General features: G+C 46.0%; 1 long non-coding RNA gene across 7 annotated transcripts in view; it reads left to right on the top strand.

The window, feature by feature from the left end:
- The window catches only part of LOC112266965, an 85,056-nt gene that overhangs the window by 3,204 nt on the left and 70,019 nt on the right, over positions 1-11,833 (top strand). For 6 of the 7 annotated variants that reach the window (XR_006078827.1, XR_006078831.1, XR_006078826.1 and 3 more), the window contains exons 2-6: positions 3,753-3,864; positions 3,989-4,052; positions 7,449-7,558; positions 8,897-8,986; positions 9,141-9,278. This is a non-coding gene — a long non-coding RNA (uncharacterized LOC112266965). Of the gene's footprint in view, positions 1-3,752; positions 3,865-3,988; positions 4,053-7,448; positions 7,564-8,896; positions 8,987-9,140; positions 9,279-11,833 lie in introns of all 7 variants that reach the window. The other variant, XR_006078829.1, reaches the window with a different exon arrangement.

Genomic DNA, 11,833 nt, shown 5'->3' with positions numbered 1-11,833 from the left:
AAGCATCCTGAGACCATTCATGTGTGGGGTTGCTGCTCAGCCAAGGGAGAGGGCTCACTCACAATTTTGCCTAAGAACACAGCCACGAATAAAGAATGGTACCAACACATCCTCCAAGAGCAACTTTTCCCAACCATCCAGGAACAGTTTGGTGACAAATAATGCCTTTTCCAGCATGATGGAGCACCTTGCCATAAGGCAAAAGTGATAACTAAGTGGCTCAGAGAACACAACATCGATATTTTGGGTCCATGGCCAGGAAACTCCCCAGACCTTAATCCCATTGAGAACTTGTGGTCATTCCTCAAGAGGCGGGTGGAAGAACAAAACCCCACAAATTCTGACAAACTCCAAGCATTGATTATGCAAGAATAGGCTGCCATCAGACAGGATGTGACCCAGAAGTTAATTGACAGCATGCCAGGGAGGATTGCAGAGGAAAAAGAAGGGTCAACACTGCAAATATTGACTCTTTGCATCAACTTCATGTAATTGTCAATACTTCAGTATTCCATAGTAACATCTGACAAAAATATCTAAAGACACTGAAGCAGCAAACTTTGTGAAAATTAATATTTGTGTCATTCTCAAAACATTTGGCCACGACTGTACATAAGTATTCAGACCCTTTACTCAGTACTTTGTGGAAGCACCTTTGGCAGCGATTACAGCCTTGAGTCTTATTAGGTATGATGCTATAAGCTTGGCACACCTGTATTCGGGGAGTTTCTCCCATTCTTCTCTGCATATCCTCTCAAGCTCTGTCAGGTTGGATGGGGAGCGTTGCTGCACAGCTATTTTCAGGTCTCTCCAGAGATGTTCGATCGGGTTCAAGTCCAGGCTCTGGCTGGGCCACTCAAGGACATTCAGAGACTTGTACCAAAGCCACTCCTGATTTGTCTTGGCTGTGTGCCTTGGGTCGTTTGTAGGTGAACCTTCGTCCCAGTCTGAGGTCCTGAGCACTCTGGAGCAGGTTTTCATCAAGGGTCTCTCTGTACTTTGCTCCGTTCATCTTTGCCTCGATCCTGACTAGTCTCCCAGTCCCTGCCGCTGAAAAACATCCACCCCACAGCATGATGCTGACACCAACATGCTTCACTGTAAGGATGGTGCCAGTGACGCTTGGCATTTATCAGACCAGAGAATCTTGTTTCTCATGGTCAGAGTTTTTAGGTGCCTTTTGGCAAACTACAAGTGGGCTGTCATGTGCCTTTTACTGAGGAGCAGGTTCCGTCTGGCCACTCTACCATAAAGGCCTGATTGGTGGAGTGCTGCAGAGATGGTTGACCTTCTGGAAGGTTCTCCCATCTCCACAGAGGAACTCTAGAGCTCTGTCAGAGTGACCATCGGCTTCTTGGTCACCTCACTCACAAGGCCCTTCTCCCTCGATTGCTCAGTTTGGTGTGGCGGCCAGCTCTAGGAAGAGTCCCCAGATCTGTGCCTCGACACAATCCTGTCTCGGAGCTCTATGGACAATTCCTTCGACCTCATTGCTCGGTTTTTGCTCTGACATGCACTGTCAACTGTGCGATCTTATATAGACAGGTGTGTGCCTTTCCAAATCATATCCAATCAATTGAATTTACCACAGGTGGACTAAATCAAGTTGTAGAAACATCTCAAGGATGATCACTGGAAACAGGATGCACCTGAGCTCAATTTCGAGACTCTTAGCAAAGGGTCTGAATACTTATGTATGTAAGGTATTTCTGTTTTTTGGTTTTAATAAATTTGCAAACATTTCTAAAAACTTGTTTTCGCTTTGTCATTATTGGGTATTGTGTATAGATTGATGAGGAAGTAGTTTTATTTCATCCATTTTAGCATAAGTCTGTAACGTAACAAAATGTGGAAAAAGTAAAGGGGTCTGAATACTTTCTGAAGGCACTGTATTTATAATCCATAGAAGGGTTTGGGAGTCTCTAACCCTGGCAATTTGACTGTTAAACTCATGGGTACACTAACAATGGCTGCCTGTCTTGACTTGAATGGGAACTGCCATCTATGCATTACACTGTATGTCTATGGTTGGTTGCGGCTGTCGGTTTGCCTTCTTTCAATCATCGGAAAAATGTACAGTTTGGAAAGCAAATGCTGTCTACTAAATGTGTAATGCGATATATATTTTAACATTTCTTTTTTACACGCGAAAAAACATTTGAATCAAATATTTGATCTGCCGTCTTCCTCAGATGAAGAGGATGATGACACAATCTTTGCGAGAGGGATGGTATCTGATTTCATTGGTCCTCAACTCATGGCTCAGACACTTCATTCAGGATAAATGGAGTTAGCCCTGAGTTAGCCTGCCCGGATCGGGTTAGTTCTGAAGGATTCATTGTCATAGAAATGTACCTGGCTAAATGGTGAGCCACCTTCGTGGTACCGGTTATCCCAAGTTGAACTCAGAGATGACAAAAGTTACCTCGCTAAGTCCTCAAACCTGATTCCTTGCAGAGGGCTCTGTCTATATCAGCTCTAAACACACAGAGTGGAGATGTGCGGCAATGGCAGGCGACGTGTGGTCACAATGTTAATGGCAGTGTAGGGTTGCATAAACACACCCACAAACTGAAGCAACAATTTTCCCTGGCAGACCATGTAGTCATGAAAATGTTTGCATCTGTCTTTCTGGTACAGAATGATTATAGTCATCATATAGGTAATATTGTCACAATCGACTACTTTTTAGAGCGAGTCATTGGTCTCCGCTATGGAGAGGCATTAAAATATGTTTTTGGTGTAATAGTCCTATATCCTAATGCACAGCAACCTCAGCATGTTGGGGTGGATTGGCAAAATCCTCCACTGCAGCTTGTAACGGTATACTTTTCTGGTTTCTGTTTTTAATGTCAGTGAAACTTCACATTGCTATGAAATGGTTCAATAGAAACCACAGATGTATAGCTTTGGTGGGTGGGGAAAATCTATAGTAACTTTTGTGGCTTTCTCCAACCTCATTTGGTGCGTGGGCCTCTGTCTGAGGCGATATGTCAAAAATGGTTTTGGTTCATAGTACTGACAGACATAGAGCAAATGCTGGGAGCAGTTTGAATGTGGTGTTTAACAGTCGGGTCTTTAATAGAATTGACGTTTTTAAAAGGCTATTTTAATTCTAAGCGTCCTTTTAATACAGCGTGGTCATATACACACTACCTGTTTTTCTGGGTCGGCGACATTCACATTTGTTAGGACATCCAAATATAGAAACTGGAGAGAGAAGCATCATGCTGATTTGCAGTTTTAGGCAACCAGAAATTACATAGAACACTCTGTATTTTTTAATACGCACCACCACAAAGTATATGGTAGGCTAGTGTCTTTGATAACTGTCTCCATGCCTGATCGCTCCCCGTCTCTAGCAGATAGGAAACTGTTTCATTTAAGCAGCAGAGAGACTTTGCTTTCATTCTTCCGTCTTGTGTAAAAAAAAATGTGTCTTCGGGAGGTAGCTACCAACCAGGACAGTGGAACAAAAGGCATTATGTATTGGAACCTGACTCTATGGGTTACAATTCTGTGTGTTTATCTCAGTTTGTTTGTTTATGTGTGAGGCCGAGTGCCTATATTCCTAGTCTTTTGTATTTATTAACTCTCCTCACATCATGCCATGTGCTTTTATCGTGCCTTTTGACTGTTTGTTGCCTCTCAGTGAGATTTAGAAATGGAGAGACCGTTTAGACAGTATATTTCCTTCATATCTAATGGACTGTACCTGTCTTCTACCTGTCGGTTCTGTTGTCCTTCTGTAGGTAAGCTCCACCTGGCCTCTAAAGATGGGCCGTATTGAGAAGAGTGCGGAGGCCCACAAAGGAGCTGTGTTAGCCAGGAGATGGAACTACGACAAGACCGCTCTCATCACAGGTGAGGGATACACAGGGTAATAAACACACACAACAAGAACACTAAAATGTAATACGCTGCTCAGTAACAAGTTTGTTATAATTGCCGCAGGTTGTAACTTAGATTGTTGATGTTGTTTCCTCAGCTGGGGAGGATGGGCACGTCAAGATCTGGTCTAAGAGTGGCATGCTGAGGTCCACCTTGGCCAGGTAAGATTACTAGGAAAAAAAGTTTCAAACTATCCTTTCAAACACTCAGCTCAGAAATGACTGTATTTCAAAACAAATTTGGAGTGCAGCAGACTCGTAGTGCATAGCCACACTTTGTTTTGAAACAAATGCAGCCACCAATATTGTCCCTTTTAACAATTTCCTGTTTTGTCAGAATGGGGCCCTGTAGTTTTTGTGGTGCAGTTGCTCCACAGTGTAGAGCCAGCATTGCACTCTCTCTGTGTGAAGAGGTGTATGTGAGCGTGTGTGTGTGTGTGTGTGTGTATGCTAATCTTCCAGCCCGGTGTTGTCAGCATGCTTCGGTTCAGCTGGCGCCTAGTCGAACTGAACAACTGTGCTCGCATACTCCCTTAAAATACCTTTGCGGCAATAGTTCTGTTTGTCCTTCTTCATATGCCATAGCCAGCATACGCTTCCTCAAAATAGTCAGAATTAATCCCACAATAACTCAAGAAATCTGTAATTATTTTGACGTATATTCCAAGGACATTTTAGTCGCGCAATTTTACATCTAACTAAGATGTTTGGTGCAGTATTTCTCAAGTGAAAAATTTGCATGAAAACAAATGACAACAAATAATTAATTGAAGAATCCCTACTGTTGACCAATCAACAGGGCATAGACGTTGTCTACTGACTTCGGTTTGCCTCAAGGAAAAAATGTTGTGTGCACGAACAGTCGACAAAACCCTCGCTGAAGACCAAATCGAACTTTAACATCCCAAAATGTCATCATAATATATGCACAAAGTGTTTTGGATGGGAAGCATGTGGACGCCTGCTGGTGCTGTGTGGTTAACACTAACATGTCAGGTCTTGTACTGTACCATTGCTGAACTCAGATCAGCCATGTCCCTGTCTGTAAAGTCACCTACAGGTGGTTCTGCTACTCTCTAACAGAACCAGTCCAAGTACTGAATGTGCTTTTACACACAACATGTATATTGATATTGGCTTTCACTGAATTAATCACTGTACTTATTGAATGAATCACTGAACTAATTTTGAAATCTCAATTTGGAACTAGGATGTTATTTCACTATCCATGTGTGAAAGAGGATGCACGCTATTAATCATAGGGGCTGAGTGTGTCACCCTGGTGCTTTCTCAAGCCGTCGGTAGTTCTCTCACACTCTGGTGTGCCCAGTCAGAGGACCTGCTGCTGCTGTGGCTTGGGCCGGGCCTGGGACAGTTGTAATGAGGTCAAACCCATGAACACAGCCACGTGAGTTACAGAAAGATAGACTGCACTGGTGGACATTTTGTAAACATAAGGCAACACAGCCTCCAATTATATTCTCACACACAGACCGCAGTGTTCATTAAGGCCTCTTCTGCTTTTGAGGGCACCTCACTGGATGAGAGAGAGAGAGAGAGAAAAAGGGATCTGATGAAAAGGGAAAAGGCTTGTCACAGAGGGGTACAATACTGTTCATGTGTTTTCAGGGAGCCCTTCCCTCTGTGCCATGACACAAAAGTTTCTCTGCTTAAACTGAGCTTTTGGTTGACCCCAAGTGGAGCATGATGCGCTGCCATTAGACAGCTCTGAGAACAGAGGTTATATAGTAACCTAGATAATGTCGTCACCGTACATATAGATAGACTAATACAGTTTGAAGCACTCCAGGATATGCCTCATGTTCTTACAATTTTTTGACTTTCAAATTTACTTCCCCAGTCGGGATTTGTGTGTGTGTGCGTACAGTGTGTGTCTGTGTGTATTTGAAACTGCTGTAAACTAGGCCGGTGCGATGATTTGAAAGATGGCCTTTGTGTTAACAGTGATTTAGTCCAGCCAGATGATTTAAGATGACAATCTGGCAGAGGGAGAGGTGTGTGTGTGTGTGTGTGTGTGTGTGTGTGTGTGTGTGTGTGTGTGTGTGTGTGTGTGTGTGTGTGTGTGTGTGTGTGTGTGTGTGTGTGTGTGTGTGTGTGTGTGTGTGTGTGTGTGTGTGTGTGTGTGTGTGTGTGTGTGTGTGTGTGTGTGTGTGTGTGTGTGTGTGTGTGTGTGTGTGTGTTGGACTATTAGGGTGTAATGCTGCTGGATACAGTTGAAATTGCAGCCAATCCTCCAGTTCCATTTTTATTAAAAGCACCATAAAGGTTTATTGGAGTGGAGTTTTATTAAAATCTATAAAAAAGACTCTTAATGATAAATCTCTCTATCCAGTACTCACATGCAGATGGGTCTCTTATTAATTGATTCATTCTGCCATTTGAAATATCTTCAGTGTTCTCAACATTTCTGCATTGATGTGGAGTGGATGCATTCTGCCAAATGAACGGGCTCTATTTCTCCCTCAGTCCTCTGTTTAATGTGTCCATCTGTGCTGTTGTGATTGTGAACCATGGCATTGACTGGACAGGCTTGAGAGGGAGGGAGCTGCACAGCCGCTGTTGCACGTACAGATTTGTAGAGCGCATGGAGGAACTGGTGGTGTCTCCTAACACCTCATCCACACTGCAGATGCATTCTGTGCAGGTGCTGCTCCCCCTTATGCAGACACACATGTGCGTGCACACACACACACTGCAGGAGTCACAGGTACAGCTGGGGGCCATTGTTGTGAGTCTTGAGTGCGATGATGTAACCGTGTCCCATTTGTGTGGGAGAGGGGGAGAAAGAGAGAGGGGAGGGGGGAGAGAAACTCGTCTCAGCCGTCTCTCATTGTCAGCCCGCAATCATGTGACCTCTTAGCATTTGTGAGAAACCGCAAGCACCTGGAGCAGGGTTAAATGTCAGCCTGCCTCTCTCTCCCTCTCACACTCACACACACACACACACACACACACACACACACGTTTTAGGCAGGTTTCTCTTAACGCTCAGCTGTCTTGCTGTGACACATAGCCAGGTCTGCAGGATTGAAGCAAGCTTTACATACTAAATCCCATTCCTACAGGCTGTACGAAGTGAACCCTCAGAGTAAGTATGACACCGCTGTGGTGTAGAAATTAGAAATGCAATCTCCTCCAGCTACTGCAGTGTCTCTGTCTCTGTGTTTGCAAGGCATACCAAGCACTTCTCCCTATTTGATAAGGACTGCCTCGAGGCAAACTCTGTGTGATAGCTAGTCAATGCTTTCATGAAACCAGAGTCAACTAACTAGTGGATCTTCTACTGACAGAATGACTTTATTATATGTCACGCTGTTTGAGGAGGAGATGCAACTGTGAAATGGCCTTAAACAAGTTTCAGTTTTCATCATTTTTAATGGTTGTGTTATGAAAATGCTATTATAAAAGTTATTGTTTAATCACATGAACATTGCTCAGCAGTGTGATTCCTCACCTCTCCTGCTGTGTGTGTGTGCATGTGTGCGTGCGTGCGTGTGTGCATGTGTGTGTGCGTGTGTGCATGCGCCTCTCTCTCAGGGTCTCCTGTATACTCGGTGGCCTGGAGCCCGGACTCTGATAGGATCCTGTACACGTCAGGCAGACTGCTGATAATCAGGCCCCTGAAACCCAGCGCCAAGGTCCAACAGGTACTGTAAGTGTGACTGTGTGTGTGGGGATTGAAGACCTCGCACTACAGTGAGTATTTTCCTTGTTCATGTACATTTGTTTATTGTTCTTTTTGGCACTGAATTGTGCCTGGGACCCTGAGTAAACACCAGAGGGTTTAGTGTTCCCCCTCCACCCCTCTCACCTCACCACCCCTTCACCCCCTCTGAGCAGAGCAACAGCTGGCTGTGTATGGAGAAGCCCCTGCACAACTCTGTGACCCCTGCAATCCCCCCATCCCCCAACTCCTATAACCCCCTCACCTCACCCCCTGCTCCCTCTGGGAGAGACAGACCCGTGGGAGGGAGAGGGGTTTGGGGAGGCGGGGGGGGTGAAGATCAGGAGTTGTAGTGATAACCTTCACATGGTAGGAGGAGAAAGGAGATAATGACTGAGTTGACTCCTCTTGTCCTCCTTTTATGGCACATGCCTCTGGTTATCTGTTGGTCGATACATCTCATGAGCATTGACGTGTGTGACTGTCCAACCTTTCCTGAATTTTTGAAGGGGAAACTATTCTGAAGATTTTCCCCAGTCCCATTCAGTATGCTGAACAATAAGCAGCACATCAGGATGTGTCAGTAAGTCACTTGGCGAACGCTGGGGTGTGTGAGTTAGTTAGTGTGTGTGTATTACAGAGATCTAATGGGGTCTCTGACGGGGTCGTGTGTGTGATCTCGTCCCCGTGGCGACCTGTGAAGGCTCTGCCCTGTTTCCAATTAGAGCCAAGTCCACGCTATTACATTAACACAGAGCAGACTGGGAGGCTGTCAGAGAGAGCACCTCGCTCGACCTTCAGCTCTAGCTCTCTCTCTTCTTGTCCTCTATGCTCCTTCTGATAAGAACCCTCTCCTCTCCCCTGTATTTGCTTTATCATGTCTCCTGTGTGTGAACTCTCCCTGCAGTCTTCTTCTGCTTGTCCTTGACAACAAAAAAACTCAGTCATAGTAGCCTGCAGCCCAGCGGGTAGTATATTGATATGGACCTGGGCCCCCCTCTCTCATTCAACCTCTATCCCCTTCTCCCCATCTACCCCCCTTCTCCCCATCTACCCCCCTTCCCCCTCTCTCATTCAACCTCTCTCCCCTTCTCCCCATCTACGCCCCCTTCCCCCTCTCTCTCTCCCCCTCTCTCTCTTTCTTTCCCTGCCTCTGTCTCTCAGGTGTGGGGCAGAGCCTGGGACTGGTTAACTGAGGTGCGATCCTGATTGTATTGGTTGTGTTTGGAGAATATCCCTGCTCTTGCATAAACATCTGCTCTCTCTCTGCTCTCTCCTCTCTCCCTTGTTCCTCGCTCCCTCCATCCATTCCTCTCCCCAGTGGAAGTCCCATGATGGGTCCATTCTGAAGGTGGACTGGAACTCTGTGAATGACCTGATACTGTCAAGTGGAGAGGACTGTAAATACAAGGTCAAGTGTGTCCCGTGATACAAAAATGATTGTCTATGTTATAATGTGTGCATCACACAGTCACAACACTGTGTAATTGACCCTGTTCCTTCTCCCACCTCTCTCTCGCTCGCTCCCCCTCCTTCCGTCATCTCCCTCCTTCTCTCTCTCTCAGGTGTGGAACAGCTATGGTCGTCTGCTCTACACGTCCTCGTCACATGACTACCCTGTGACCTCCATGTCCTGGTCTCCGGATGGGGAGGTGTTCGCAGTGGACTCCTTCAACAGCCTGCATCTCTGTGACAAGCCCAGGGTAAGGGCTCCCCTCACACCCCACCCCACCACCGTCCTCTGCCAATCCCCCACACACCTCTGTGTACTGTCACTGTGTGTGTTTCAGTGTGACAAACCTGGTTCTGTAAGAGGTCCTCTGTCTCTTCCCTAGTGTGTGGAAATAGATGGTGAATGCATGGCGTGAGTCTCTCGGTGAGTCTCTCCCTCACTAGTCCCTGTCACTTGTTCGTATTAATACCTGGTGCTGATAGTGCTGTTGATAGTAAGTGGACTTGTAATGAGAGAGGCCCGAGGGGGCGTGGTATATTGCCAATATACCACGGTTAAGGGCTGTTCTTAGGCACGACGCAACGCAGAGGTATATTAGCCGTGGTATATTGACCATATACCACAAACCCCCGATGTTCCTTATTGCTATTATAAACTGGTTACCAACGTAATTAGAGCAGTAAAAATAAATGTTTTGTTATACCCGTGGTATACGGTCTAATATACCATGGCTGTCAGCCAATCAGTATTCAGGGCCCAAATCGGCCAGTTTATAATTGTTGTTTTATTATTCTTCAGCGTATGGCCAGAAACAACATGTGGAGTCTCAGCTGGGTTTATTGTTAGGTTAGAATAGAAATGTCAGTGTATTGTTCTATGAGACGTGGCCTAATGAAAACAAACAGCACAAGTCTCTGGTCCTCTGTACTGATCACCACGTATTTCATGCTACAGTGTACATTTTGATCTAATTAGGATCAAATTGCGTTTTTTTTTTGTTGCACCGAACAAATGGTCTGGAGAGAGACTCTGAGCCAACGCAGATGTCTACACAACACCGAGGTTATGAAAGAGTGTGTGTGTGTGTGTGTGTGTGTGTGTGTGTGTGTGTGTGTGTGTTTTCAAGGGTATTCTCTTTCACTTGTCTAGTTGTTACAGATCAGTGTGGATGAAGGAAAGTAGATGTGGAGAGGACAGAAGCCATCTTGGTCTTCTGACTTGAACCCTCAGTAGGACGCTATCCAGTCAAAGCCTGTTGCTTTTTGGGGGTTATGAGTCAGAAACAAGATTGCAGCAAGAGTACAGTAATAAGCACTATCTTCGTTTCACACTGTAAATATTGCTTGTTTTTTTGAGTACACAAATCCAAGAAGATTGTTTGGACTACTGAGACCACAGAAACTCTGTGAGCGGGTGTAATTGTGTCGAATAAGGAACCTAAATCACCTTTCTTCACAATGACAATTGTGTCTCTGTGTTATGAGTTTGTCGACGTTGCTAGTCTGTCTGTCATTGCGCCACTCTGTGTCTTGTGGTGGAGTTGACTGAGGCTCTCTCTCGCTCTCTGATGATGAGGATGCATACAGTAACTCTAACTAACTGGGGTAAGGGTCTGTTTACCTTCACCACCTCCTCAGCTCCTCCCAGGCCACAGAGAGAGAGTGTAGTGTATACTGTAGCCCGGCCCTGGCCCGCCGTGGGAGGGTTGCTCAACACCATGGAGAAGAAGACTGAGGAAGAAGAGAAACAAAGAGAGGAGAGAAAGAGAAAAGGCCACTCAGAAGTCACTTCGTGACTCCTCCTTGATGAGCTGATGAATCTGATCCCGTGTTCCATCGGCCCAGCGGCCCTTGCTTTCAGTCTCATGCACATTTGATGTGTATGTTGAGTTACAGTACGTGCATGGTAACTGTTGCATCCTTGCCTGTATCTGGCTGTAGTTGGGCTGCGGTGCAGAAGGAGTTAAGCACAGTGAGGAATCTTTGCTGTTACTACCGTGACTAATGTGCAGGAGTTTCATTCTGTATCTGGTACAATGAAACCTTGCACTTTACAGAGCGCTGCCTCAGCAGGAACGGCCCAGCGCGTTTAACCCCTAACCTCCAGCAAGACTCCCCCCCTGGGACAGATGAAGCACATTACCCCCCTCATTATCACAGGCCTGGGAGAAGGGGGAATACCCCATTACAAACACGCGCGCACTAGACGCACAGATACTGAGCCACACAGATGCACCGATACAGACACACGTGTTGGGGCTAGTCTCAATGTCAGTCCTGGGCTGAACTTGATCACTTTTTCTCATGGGCTTTTTTTATGGATTGTTGATCATTTGGAAATATGGTGTTCTATTGGCTTGAATAAGGATCTTGTAAGTCCCCACCCCCTCTCCTCTTTAGGCATGGCTGACGTTGGATTCTGGCACTTTAACTGGATTTGAGCACAAGAAGTGAGTCTGTCTGTGGATATGTGTGTGTTTGTGTGTGCCTGCGTGCGCGCATCCATACATGCACTCCAATGTGCCTGCGAGACAGCAGTCTATTTACGAGGCACTGCAGCTGGTGTCTAGCGTCTGGACTCTGTCACGATCCCTGACACTGTGACACTCACTAACAAGTGTGACTCATTGTGCCCTCTCTCCTTCCCTCCCCCTCTCTCTTTCTTTTGCCTTCCCTCTCTCTCCCCCTTTCTCCCCTCTCTCCCTCCTCTTTCTCTCCTCTCTCCCTCCTCTTTCTCCCCTCTCTCCCCCTTTCTCCCCTCTCTCCCTCCTCTTTCTCCCCTCTCTCCCCCTTTCTCCCCTCTCTC

Source organism: Oncorhynchus tshawytscha, linkage group LG14, assembly GCF_018296145.1.
Source record: "Oncorhynchus tshawytscha isolate Ot180627B linkage group LG14, Otsh_v2.0, whole genome shotgun sequence".
NCBI lineage: Eukaryota > Metazoa > Chordata > Actinopteri > Salmoniformes > Salmonidae > Oncorhynchus > Oncorhynchus tshawytscha.
The sequence above is the reverse complement of the archived record's forward strand: the minus strand, read 5'-3'. Positions and strand labels throughout refer to the sequence as shown.